The 10511-nt window shown below is 41.0% G+C and overlaps 1 protein-coding gene across 3 annotated transcripts in view; it reads right to left on the reverse strand.

Moving 5' to 3' along the window:
- YES1 (YES proto-oncogene 1, Src family tyrosine kinase) overlaps positions 1-10464 on the reverse strand; it is a 52830-nt gene extending 42366 nt beyond the window's left edge. For all 3 annotated transcript variants that reach the window (XM_064442919.1, XM_064442921.1, XM_064442920.1), the window contains exon 1: positions 10223-10464. The gene's annotated coding sequence lies outside the window, so the exon portion shown is untranslated. The remainder of the gene's footprint in view (positions 1-10222) is intronic.
- Between the last annotated feature and the right edge of the window lie 47 nt (positions 10465-10511).

Here is a 10511-nt window from a genome sequence, read left to right on the forward strand (position 1 = left end):
GTACGTGGATCTCTTTCAGCTACTTAAGGATAAACTGCTTGAACATTTGCTAACAGTTTTGAAAGTGTTTGAGTTTTCTCGTGGTAATTCTTATGCCACATAGACAAGAGTTCATAAACAGACTCTAGCTTCTGTAAAATACTTGTAGTGAAAAATAAGTGACACCTTATTCACCGCTTGACGCAGTGAATTAGTATAACTGTACTATCTAATCGGAAAAAGGAAAATTCCTTTGATTCAACTGCTAAATTAACCTAGCCATTCGAGCTAACAGATCCCATTTCATTGCCTGTAAAGGCAGGCAACACTTCTTTGTTTTCATTTTATATTCCAGTGTAGTCTACTTCAATAGAGTTGACTCCACTTATCCCAGAGGACAATTTGGTCCTTTTGTGTAAAGCTAATCCAGCTCTCCCTGAAGTCAAGGGGAATTTTGCACTTGACTTCAGTGTGAAAAAGGATCAGGTCCTATAACAGCAATGGTAAAATTTCTGTGAATCAAAATAGGTTCAGATTTTTCCACTTCCTAATGAGCTAAAACCAACAAAAAACCCCAACTGATTTGATGAACAATTTTTAAAAATGGAAAAAAGTCTAATTTCCATGTCAGTTTAAAGCATGTGAAAAGTTGCTTTACATGGCAAGGTTTTTTCAAAAACAATACAATCCCATTCAATTTTTCTGACTGTAAAACCATACAATCGAATGCATCTGCCTCGTCTTTTCAGTTTCAGAGGAACTGAGGGCGAGTAAGTAACAATCCCTCAAGTCTAGCAAAAACTTGCATGAGCAACAGTTTAATAGCATGGTTTCCAGGCTGTAGAAATCATGCAGCAATAACACGTAAACTTTTCAGTTCCCTGTCAGTGCAGCCAGGGTTTCCTCAAGAATGTCTTACACTGTGATTAGTCCACTCGCTCAAAAGTTTTGGCAGGTTTCTCTGTCGGCCTGAAGATGACTTGACTCAGACATCTAAATTATTTGGTTACCTGGGTATACTATACTACATATAATGCAGTAAATCAATGTTTACTTCTAAGTATTTCTATAACAGCAAAAATAAAATACAACAGAACTAAACTGCCAAATTTAGTCGTGTGCTAACTGACGGCACACCATGTTATAATGGAAAGTTACCCTTCCAATGCCATTTTTTAAATATTTGAAGTGGAGAAAGAAATATTTTTTAAAACTGTAACCTTAATTTATATTAAGACCTAAATTTACTGCAAGGATAATCTATATGAAATTTAAAAATTATTCAAGCTATGTTGTTAGCCACCAGAACTTTAAACAAATGCAAACCATCAAACCAGTAGAGCTCATTCATAATCACCTGGAATCAGAATTTGACCACCTAAATACCTACAGTAACACAAACTGTTACAAGTGTATAAGATCCCACTGCTGATTAATATTATGTAGATACTGGTTCATTAGAATCTGAGAAACATTTAGGGAAGATAAGGTGAAAAAGGAGAGATTTTTTTTTTTTTTCATATTTTCAAAGAAAATAAAAACTTGCAAGTATGAGATCTATAAATTATAACACCTTGGAGGTTTTGGTGACCAAAATTGATTAACAAATTAAAGCTAACATTCCCTTTTGTAAAAAACTCCATCAGATTTAATACAAAATGTGCTTTGCACTTAGAATTATTGCCTTCTATATCCTTACCCAAAACACGAAATGTTATTAACTTGTACCTTAAAATATAACGCTGGTTATTTATATGAATTCCAATCAGAATTTCCATTCAAATGCCAGTGAACACAAATTAGGAACAACAACAACAAAAAGGCTTGCATGTAATTTGGGCTTTCATTGCTTAAATAATTACATATATAGCTTAAAATAATTATTAAGACACTTTATTATTACCTTACACACACACAGAAAATCCATGCCTCTGGCAGAAAGCTAACAAGATTAGTGTAAACCTAATATATAGAGTCAATGTATTTTACTGACCAGTAAGACTCAGCCTCTTTCTTTGGGAAAAGAAGAAATGCGCGCAAAACTAAGTTAAAATAATAGTTTAAAATAATCATATAAAATGAAGATGTCATGCTTGTTAACGTAAGTCACTTTTTATTAACTTGACTATGGTTTCACCATGTATGCACCAAATTTAAATAGTATTCTGAAGGTACGTCAGACCTAAGCTAAGGAGGAATGGGAGGAAGGTAATCAAAGAGCCCTAGATTTAATAACCAATGCAAATTAATTCCAGAATATTTAAATGTTCATACAAAGTAGGTGTAAGTCAAACGTTTCCAGGGAAATAATTTTTCATCTATAAACTATCACTTGTCTCATTTTACATATACATGATAGCCTGAATCAATCAGTTCTACAGGTTTCCACAGCATACAAGCCAAGAAAAATTGCCTAAAATGAAAGAGGAGATATCTTTAGCAAATTACACAATATATATAATTATTCTGCAAGCTATTTTGAAAGCTTATAACTTTAAATAACCTCAACCCCTATCATTTATGAATTGTGTTTTAAGTGTATAACTGTACTTAAAATACACTACAGAACTGTTCTTGAAAGTAAAAAAAAAAAAATGGATCCATATTACTATTGCATCTTAGCCTCTAAAGCCATATACAAGTTCAGCATTTAATTTTTGTCTTCTGAAGTTGAGAATTTTGTACTTGCATTTTGCTTACTCATTTGAAAACCACAGAACTAAAAAAAAACCCAAACAAAAAAAAACTCAAACCAAAACCCAAACCACAACCCTTTTTTTCACCCCCTACAGAATATTAATACAATACTCACTTTTCAGGCTTGAAAAAGTGTGGCTGCTGAGAAAAGGAATTTTACTCAGGAGAATTTCTTCAACTTACTAGTAGTAACAGCTCAGGAATTATCCTGGTTTTCCCTTCTCTTTCCTCCATGGGCAATTGTTTTCAAAAGGAATAGTATTTTACTCTATTCAAGAACACTTACAGCACAGAGCATTTAACTTTACTATGAAAACAGAACTAAACATGGGTGTCCACAGTGAAACTAGTATACTCTTTTTCTCTCTCCAATGTGTGATTTTCAGTTAGGTACAGATGAGCTAATCTGGCCAATACTATTATAACCTTTAATAATCCTTCAAACAAACATTTAACATCAGTGTCAGGTAAACAAACCCCTCCATTTCTTCGCTTTCAGGACTTTGTCATTCTATTAATGCATCTTCTACTAGAACTTATGGGGGGACACACACTTAAAAAACACAATGCCAAAGAACATACTTTGGCAAAAATCCCAAATATCATATGCTTCAGAAACCAGAGAACATGCTTACATTTTAAGATATTACTGCTGGAAGAAAACTGGAATACTTTTTATTTAAAACAGGCAGAATCAGAATTGCCATCTGTGGCCGAAAGAACACATTCTGAAATGTTCCCTTTAACTAAACTTCCAAAAACTTTTACTTGATACATTAAGAATTTCTTCTGCATTTGGGGGGCGGGGGGAGAGAGGGAAAGGAAGGAAGAGATTTTTTTTTAAAAAAAAAATAATATATTTGCCTAGATGGACTTCTGGTCTGATTCATGACAGCTGTTCTTTCAGTGGGCTTTACTTAATGAACATATGCATCAAAGAGGAGAAGCGCTGTTAAGATTTAAGATAAATACAAACAAACATGAAAACCACAAGTCTTCCATCTCCATACAATATGGGACAGCTGTCTCACAAGAACGATACACAACTTATCCGGGCTAGTCATCACGCAAAGTAGAAAATGGTCTTTGCCCTACAGATCTTATCTAAGCTCTGCATACATTCGCAATAGGAAAAAACAAAAAATCCATATTTTTCAGGTTCACTTGTCATTGACACACTGCAAGATCTTCTATTAAGGGAAACTACCTACATGTGCATAAGATGCGCTATTACATGTGTCTGCAGGTTCATAATAGCACCAAAATAAGTGCATACCTCTAAGGAAATGTGGAGTACTTCAACTGAACTACTGGAATCGGAGCTAGTCACAAATATTAAATGCTATGTATCAAGAAAAGCACCAGCAGTAGTAAAATATTCTGCTGGCACATACTGTTTTCAGCTCAAGAAGTTATGGGAAAGGGGCCACAAAACACTCACTTTTATCACCATAAGCTTTTCTCCCATTTCATCTCACCCTTGCTTAGTCCCCACATGAGTATAAATGCCACATCTTTACAGATTTTTTAAAATGTGAAGTTTGCTATTAGGTTTGGGGCAGATTTTAACTTTTTTAAGGTGTTTGGAGACCACTGTTCTATACAAATTTCAGACCTACATGTCAGACTTAATTCTCTGTTTCTCGCAAACTTAACCTTGTTAAGCTTTTAACTGAAACACTACAAATTTTGCCTGTTAATATGTTTCTGAAGACCTTCATTTGGAAATCAGTAAGGTAAGGTTTTAATCTCAAACTGCAGACATTCAGAAAAAAACGTATCAGAATCAAGGCAAAGAAAGGAAATACAAGAGAACTGAAAAAATAACATGGAAGATATACTACTAAACTTATTGATTTGTTTTAAACACTTTACAATGAAATACAGAACTTCTGTATTTATGTTCAGATTTCCTTCCTCAACCACAGCTCTTTGTTAATTTTTCTTTCCCACAGTTTGGCAAATGAATGCTAGTTTCAGATAAATGTATATTTTGAAAAGAAGAATATTTTCTAGACAGTAATTCTACATTCATTTTTCAGTGGAGCATGCTTTGACCCAAACCTTAACAGCATTGCTCATCTCTGAGGCACATGTTCATTAAGTTAAGCCTATTGCAAGACCAGCTGTTACGAATCAGACGAATAGTCCATCTAGCCCAAATACCTCTGAGTCAGACCAGAGTTCCACCACTGGTCCCCACTGTCTGAGACACCGGGCGATACTGGATGCTCAGGAAGGGAGCCCAAGAACTGTGAAAGCCTGTGGCCATGCTATCCTTGCACAGTCTTTCAGCTTCTGGACTTTGGGGTACTGTTGCTGGCAAAATAGAGTATTTGTGTTAAACAAGCTAAAAACCAACCAGAAATAAGAAGAGTGTGGAAAAGAAGAGCAAAGTATACGGAAGGACTTTGGAGGGATTTTTTGATTCTTCTATGGTTACAAGTGTCGGTCATGATTTTAGTTTCCAATAAATTGTTCTTGGAAAGCAGGAGATACACGTAACAACTCAGACCTACTTTTTAAGCATAAATATTAATTTTGTTATCTAACCATACTTAAAATAACTTATTAAAACAGGATTGTTCCGTATTAATTTGTTTTAAGTCTTCTTTTCCTGGCTGACTGCCAAAACAGTTATAATGCTATACAATTGCAATACACAAGAGATTCATACTACCCTCTAATTACTCTTCAAATACCTCGCACAAGCACTGCCTTTTCTTACAATCGTGAGGGCATTAAGTATGGTTGGAAATTTCAAAACCTTTAGCCCATGCACTGTATTTTTCTTCCTGAAGCTGAACTTTACATGCACCATCAGAAAGTTTGCCTGAACTATGGGAAAACGTTTGGAACAGGACTGAACATGAACACCGTCCTCCACACTGACCCTTCTTTTGCTACAGGGCCATCAGTCCCAGTAAGCATAGCCGAGACCTGGCTGCATTTATGCTCCATCATTCACACCATGAATAAAACACTATTACTGTCTCAGTTTTGCAAGATTAGAAGGTGCTTTGGGCACGTGCAAACAAAGGAAATTAACTCTACTGAACCAAAGTCTTTCAATATGAAGACTGACTTTACATATCTGATTAATGCCACAAAATGCTCCTAAAAGTTTCCCCAGAAACAGGTTAAAGGCCCTGGTCTACAAAAATTTACCTGTGTGGGTGTGTTTACTCAACAACTTCACTGTCAGTAGAAGTGAAGTTATTCACTTTTGTAAGCCTGGTCTAGCTGATCCTAAAATCTGAACTGAAAGGATGGCTCAAAGCTTCTGAAGAATCATTTATTTTCCCGAGCCTTCTCTAGACTTCTGGTGTGAAGAAAACCACAGAAAGATGTATCTTAAGACACAGAAGCTTTTCATCCCCCTTTAGTACCAATTTGAAAGACAAATTATTTGAAGTTCAGTAGCACCTTCAGCATTCAAAATTTACGTAAACATTTCAGATACAAAGGTAGTCAATATAGATACTTATTAGTCTCGTATAACACTATTATAATAGCATTTGCCTTCCAAAAATATAAAGATGAAATACAGCCAGGTTAACAAAAAAAGTTATCTAAGTTCCTATGCATCACCGTAGTGTACCCAAGAAGCTGAAATACAGACACTGCCAGTCTGAGATTTTAGTGGTCATTACTTCCTCATCACTCTCCAACCATACCCTGAAACACTAACTAACCCTGCAGACAAGAAAAATTGAAAGGAAACCCCAGTCTTGGCCACAACAGTCAACGTGGCCAAGGATCCGCTTATTGATGATCCCTACGGCAGTACCCCGCTAGGCTGTGGGGCTCAGATACAAGCCAGGGCTAGGAGTCATTGCAGGAGACCCTCAGCTCAGAGGCTGATTTTCTGCTGAACGTGACTGACCCACTGACCTTTGGGACACAGCATGAAACCTGGTGTCTTATGCAGGTGCCCACCCCAAGTGACAACAGAAAGGGTATTTCCCATCCTGTTTCCAGTTATCCTTTATGTTTTTAAAGAATATGCATTTAAATCTAAAGGGAACAAAACTAATGCATAATTAATAACATTTACTTACTTAACTTCTAGCATTAATGTTACTATCATCTTGATCTCTGATCTTGCAGTCAGCTGTGCATGTTAACTTTACCTAAGGGTGCAGTTCCACTTGTTTCCATAACTTAACTTCGGTGCCAGTTTCTGCTCTTACGCACTGGCACCATTAAGGATAAATCCCCATTGGTGGAACTGGCAGTTGGAATGACCTCTTCAAACCTAAAATTAAACTTGCCCTACGGTTAGCTGACAGCATCTTTTCAATATGACTTTTTCCCTACTAAATTCAGCATACACATGGGAATTTGTCCAGGTTTGCCTTCAAGACCTGGCAATTGATAATACAATCTGGAACCCTGCAGCTCTAAGTCATTGGTTTGAATGCAGCCAGGGACTGTAGTGATTGAAAGAAGTTACCATATGGCAACTGTAAAGCAGTTTGTATTAAAAAAGAAAAAAATTAGTGGCTGCCACATCATACAATCCACCACCATAAAGCAGCATCCTACTGGCATTCTCACGGAGAACAAAAATGAAATAAATACCAAGACTGAGCTATCTACTTGTATTCAGAGGTGGTTCCTCCAGGACAAAAACTAAACCAGATGGTTACAGTAGTTGGATTATTGAGGGAGAAACGCAGTTTCTCAATCTGTTCCATCAACTTGCAGAGGACTTCCAGTACTAGAAGCCCAAAACCTTTCACGAGGGCTTCACAGAAGCCACAGACTGTGTATGTATGCTGCTTGATGTGACGCAGCAGAATAAGGAAGCGTTCTTTGTGTTAATACTGACACCAATTTTTAAATTAACATTAAGGTAGCTAACTCAAACTGCGATCAAAGTACAAGGGAAAACAGGTGGAACCAAGTAGGCAATACAGATGAAAGAACGTATTTCTTTTCACTAACAGTTTGAACGCAAGGAATTATCTATTGAAAATATACAGTTTTTATCCACAGAGAGCGCAAATAGAAAAGTAAAACCTTGCAGCTTTGTTCATAAAGTAAACTTTGATCATATAAACTGACATGCGCCACACCACAGACTTTCGCACCACTGTCACATGATCGCCATCATTTATTGGAGCGAACAGCATGCCAATTTTATTCTTCAGGAGCTGCAGGAAGTACGCAAAGCTCAAAATAAAGAATATTCCTGTAGTGCAGAAGCATACTGATAAAAAACCTCAACTGTGAACTGCAGTTTTTCAATAATTCTGTTACACAGTATGCAGCACACCAAAGATTTATTACATATTTTTCTAGCAATTTAAAATAACATAGCAATTTAAATATACTATTTTGCTCATTTGTTTCATAGCCGAAGAAATGCTGTTAGGTAACAAATATTCCCCTGAAAATCTCTCTTTATAATATGAAATACAGATTAAAGGTACTACTCTCAGTCCAAATGAAGTTCTTTAGATTTCAAACAGCAGTACTGGGGTCCAGATATTAAAAAGTTATTGAAAACAGGACAAGTAGCTCTGTGAGCAGCAAAACCAGAGAGGCCCCATTTCCTGCATCAATTTCCAGCTTGAGATAAGTGTTGTCGTGAACTCTCTGGTGTGGAGGTTGAGCGCTCTTTTTCTACCTGGTTTCTTTACTTTCACGAATTTTGTAGGAATTGCTCACATGAGAGACCTCGGCTGCCAAATTTGTTTGAAATCAGCCAACAGCCAGAAGAGTTATTAGAGGGACTGACGGGCACACAGGTGCTGCAGTTGCACTTGAGCTGCACCTCCTGAGAAAATAAAGCTAACAAAACCCGTGGAATAATTACTGACCATCACTACTACCAGCTATTATCACTGTTTTACACGCCTGGTATCGTTTTACACGCCTAGTATCATTGGATCTTTTCTGAAATTCAGTACAGTGCCAGCGCTGCTGTCTTTCTGTTCCTATTGCTGATGCCACCTTGTCCCAAAATTAACCCCAAGACCCTGGCTGTGCAAAACACACCACCCATAGCCTCTGCTCTATGTGGCAGGAACCTCCTATAGCTAAATTTACAGACATGCATAGAAACAGGAGTGGAAGCGGGTTTTTTGTTTGGATAGGAACAGTTCTTACATCTACGAAGCCTGCAGAAACAGAGTTATGGCAAAAGTGTACTACCTACTGCGAGAGATACTGCAAGCGTTAACTGACACGGCAATTTTATTAGAAATCCCTCTTCAAGGGCTTACTTCCCAAAAATGAAAGAAAAAGACTATGAGGTAAACTTTTGTATCTTGCTTCCCTGACTAAAGGTCAATTTCGCTTGCAAAATTCACCTGAAATTTCATTCAGTTGTCTATAAATTATTAAGAGAAAGACAACACACCTTCCGTGGCAACATGCTCCAAGTTTTAAACTGGTTTTGGATCATCCCGCCAGTTTAAGAAAATGGAAGCATCTATCTTTTTAATTAGCAACCAGCCTCTGCTTAGGGTTAAATCCAGCAGGTATGCCCGAAAACACCTTCTTAACAACCACAGGGTTCAGAAATATTCATAACCTAGCTTTCCCAGCGCAAAGTAACCCGTACCCTGGTGCACACCAGACACCTGGAAGGGACCGTTTCGAAACGAAGGCGATAAACCAGTGTATTTGTAGCACTGTGCGGTGGAGAAGACGCGCTAGCCCTCGCCCTGCGGGATGGGCGCACAACTTCACGCAGCGCCAGCCTGCGGGTTCAGCGCGGCGCAGAAAGTTGGGCGCAGCCTCCGCAGGAACGGGGGCCTGCGTGTGTCCAACGCGTTCTTTCTTTGAACCGTAAGGAAGACGAGGAGGCTTGATGAAGTGCGATGATTGAACATCTAAATTAATGACTCAGAAATGTAAAGCAGTCGTGTTCCTGCTCGATGTAGGGATACAAACCAGAACAGCGAGGAAAAAGAATATTATTAATAGAAAATGATTCCACGCAGGCCAAGCTACAGGCGACTCGTGAAGCGATTTCCTGAATTTCGCCCCTGCTACACCCTGCGGCCGGCGGTGCCGGCGCCGGGCTGCCCGCGCCCGGGAGCCGAGCCGGGACCGGCTCACGCCGAGCACCGAGCCGGGCGGTGACCGCCGCCACTGGGGACGGAGCGATCCCGGGAGCCGGGCGGGAAGGGCCCGGGAAGGCAGGGAGGCCGGCGGCGGGGGCGCGGCGGCCGCCGCCTCCCCTCACAAACTTAGTTCCCCTCCGTCCGCCCCCCGCAGCCAGCCCAGCCCCGGGCACCGCGCAACGCCGCGGCTCCCGCCCGCCGCCCCCCGACCGCCCGGCCCCGCGGGCGGGGGCTCGGGCCCGGAAGAAAGTTGCCGATAAAGTTTCTGTAGGGGAAGGGGCCGGGGGTGAGGGACGCCTCCCCACCACCACCCCACACCCCACCCCGGGGCGCGGCGGGGCCGCCCGGCGGGGAGAGGCCGGGGGCGGGCGGCCAGGGCCTAGCGCCTCGGCGGGCGCTGCCGCCGCCGCCATCGCGGCCGCCTCTCCCGCGGGGCGGGGGGAGCGGGGACGCGGCCGGGTCCTCACCTGCCTCTCCTCGGCGTGGCGGGTGGGAGAAGGAGGGGGGGAGGGAAGGAAGCAGGGAGCCCCCCCCGCTCCTCCCGGAGCCGCGGCGACCCGGGGAGGGAAGGGGGGGAGGAGGGGAAGGGAGGAGGGACGAGGAGCAGGAGGAGGGAGTCGGGCGCTCCGGTGCGTGCGGGGAGCCAGAGCCTCGCTGCGGGAGGAGGAGGAGACTCCCCGCCCCTACGGCCGGGCTCTCCGGCAGGCACGGCGGCCCCTCCTCCGCGCCGCGCCGCGCTTCGCCCACGCCCCCGCC

The sequence above is a fragment of the Phalacrocorax carbo genome, chromosome 2 (assembly GCF_963921805.1).
Source record: "Phalacrocorax carbo chromosome 2, bPhaCar2.1, whole genome shotgun sequence".
Classification (NCBI taxonomy): Eukaryota; Metazoa; Chordata; class Aves; order Suliformes; family Phalacrocoracidae; genus Phalacrocorax; species Phalacrocorax carbo.